The sequence below is a fragment of the Triticum dicoccoides genome, chromosome 3B (genome assembly GCF_002162155.2).
Source record: "Triticum dicoccoides isolate Atlit2015 ecotype Zavitan chromosome 3B, WEW_v2.0, whole genome shotgun sequence".
NCBI classification, from domain to species: Eukaryota; Viridiplantae; Streptophyta; class Magnoliopsida; order Poales; family Poaceae; genus Triticum; species Triticum dicoccoides.
In genome coordinates, this window is record NC_041385.1 from 228,347,230 (window position 1) to 228,350,278 (window position 3,049).

The following is a 3,049-nucleotide window of genomic DNA, read 5'->3' on the forward strand; positions in this document are numbered from 1 at the left end:
CACTTTTGTCATAAATAATTGCCCTGCATAAACAATATTGTATACCAAGGCAAAGATAAACTTGTTCTTTGACAAAAACTACATGTGCTGGTAAAACAAACTTGGATGGATATCACCTGATTTGTTTGGACGATGGATGATCCGTTTATCGCGACAGAGATGGCTCCGGCAGACCAGCGACTCAATATAGTTCCGGCGGCTCAGGCATACCGGCGACTTAATATAACCCCGGCGGCTCAGACAGACCGGCGACTTAATATAACCCTGGCGACTCAAAGTGGCAAGAGCGGCTCAACGCGGCTCCGGCGGGTTATGGCAGCGGCCAGCTATTTGTCATGAGGCTGTAGCGGTGGCTGAAACAGGCGACAACTTGCCGCGGGGCCGCTTCAGGAACGGTACAAAACCGGCGGACCGATGCATTGGCCTAACGCAAGGATGGCTCGTAGCTGCTGCAGAATTGACCTGGTAAGGCAAGCTGGCAGCCCGGAGCAGTAGAGGAATCGAGTCCGTGACCTCGTCCACTTCCCGTTGCTAACTCCTTCAATGACCCGGATCTGGCGGCGGCCTCCATGTTAGTAACCATCAATTAGTACTCATGTAAATCCACTGTGTCTTCTACTCATGTGATTTTCACGTGATTCTCAAGGAGAGCAACCAGTACTGTATTATGAGTACTACTAGCCCCACGATCGTCTCATGATGACTGTTTTTTTGTACTGTTTAGCAGTATAACCAAAAGAATGATCTGGTGTACGACTTGCAATGCTTGACTCCTATGCATGGCGGCATTTGTGCTCAATATTTTGCCACCACGGGGCTGTTCCAAGGACAGCGGGTGCAGTGGTCCGCCTCAGGACCCGTGGTCATCCTAGGCACGTGCGGACCGCGTTACGTCAGAATTGGCCGTGCGATCGCAATCTGGCTGTCTGTACAGCGGTTGTATGATGAAAATTATGCGTTCCTCTTCCTCTGACTGAGAGCCTCTTAAGCCGGCAACTTTTTAACAAATCGCAGGAGGTGATGCTCGGACGAAAATCGATCTTCTGTCGGTCTCGATGGATTGCAGATCGTAGCGGCAGTACACCGACGCAACCCTAAATCTCCTTCATCTCAAAACTCATACGTCGTTCCGGCTGTTTGCCATAGAGACGATGTGGATCCTTTCAAGCCGGTTCTTCTTCATCCGGAAAGCTGCGAACTTCTCAAACCCTGACGATCGGCTGGCTTAAGAGGCGATTAGCCGGCAGACGTGGCGACCCGGCGGCCCGGCGTGGTAGCAGTGGCTCAATGTGCCATGGCGGGTCATCGTGGAGGCGACTTGAGGTATACTTCGACTCGGAGGTGAGGTAACAGGGCCGGTCCGAGGGTGAGTCCGTGACGGCAAAGCAGCGACTATGAGGCAAGTTGAGGCGGCCGACAATACGTCATCAGTAAGGCGAGGTGGCCCGCGGAGGCTTGAGGCGCGCTGAGGTATAGAGGCGGCGAGGTGCAGCAGAATTAGCGGCTGGTTGGAGGGGCACCGGTACGGCGGGGCCGCGGCCGAGCGGCAGTTGGAGGCGTACCTAGCGACCCGGCTCAGGGACGAAGACGGAGTTATGACCGATTCTTGCTTTCTGCCGTCATCTTCGCTTTAGGATTATTATTTTTCTTCATAACTCTTGAATCGGCCTGCTGTAGTTTTCCTGTGTACACGTGCACCAATCGGAGTTGGACAAAATGATCAATCCGGCTTCAGATGACGTAGCGGAAGATGCACTCGTACTCAAAATCCTTGGATGCAAAGAAACAGTGCTCCGGTTTGTAATTCTTGACTGGATGGTCTGATTAGGACTTGGCTTTGTGCCTGTTGGCGACTTGTATTCATCTGACCCGGTGAATTTTCACACTGAATAAACTGAGATTTTATCATGCTAAACCTCAGAATTTTCTCTGACAATCTTCTCGAAACCCTAGGAAAAATCCTTACAAGAACTCAACACCACCGTGTGCAAGCCCCATGGTGGGCGCCAACTGTCGTGGATTTGTCACGGTAGATGTCCTTAGTGTCAGGACTTAGTCGCGAGGCCAACGCATCTATGTGGTAGCTTGAGAGGGGTTGAGTGGGACGAGAGACGCAGGGCGGATCAACACGCAAGACAAGGGTTTAGACAGCTTTGGGCCCCGGGAAACATCATCCGGTAATAGTCCTACATGCTATTTGAGGCTAGGTCTCATTATGCTCATGAAGGAGTCGCCGCATAAGCCGGCTCCCCCTTTGTGTCTAGCCCTAGATATTGTTTCTTCTTGCTTGTCCCTCTTTGGGAGCCCTGCCCCTCCTTATATAAGTTAGAGAGGCGGGTTACATGTGGAGTCCTAGTAGGACTAGGACTAGTTTATCTTTTCTTACAAGTTGAGTACAAGTCCAGGTCTTGCTTTCTTCCTCTTAAGCCGACCTACCATAACGTAAGCCGGCCTTCTGGGCCTTGAGCCTCTTGGGCCCCCGGGTCTTGTCGCTCCTTTGATCCGCTTGCCAGGTCACCCATAAGTCACCAGGCTCGGGTGGGTCCCTTAGTGAGTCGTCCAATCAGGGCGGGTCATTAGTGAGTCGCCAAGTCCGGCCGGGTTATACATCCGGCCGGGTCATACCGCAGGGTATATCCCCGACAATATAGATCATAAGGTATCGCACTAGTACTAGCACCCATATCACATAAGCCATGATAACAGTGATCTCCTATTTTAACAGAAATAACAAGCATGCCTACGACAGGTCTATGTATCTTAGTATCTCGTCTAGCAATATTAGCAGTCTCACCACAGAAATAAATAACATGCCCATCTAAACCATTATCCAAGAGATCTTTAACCATAGCAATACTAGGTTCAACATTAATTTGCTCAGGAGGTGTATAAGTCCTAGTATTACTCTTACGAACAACAGTCGAAGATTTAGCATGATCCTTTATCCTAACAGGAAAGGGAGGTTTCTCAACATAAGTAGTAGGAACAATCGGATCACTATAGGTGATAGTATTTTCTTCAACTGTAATAGGTGCAACTACTTTAACTT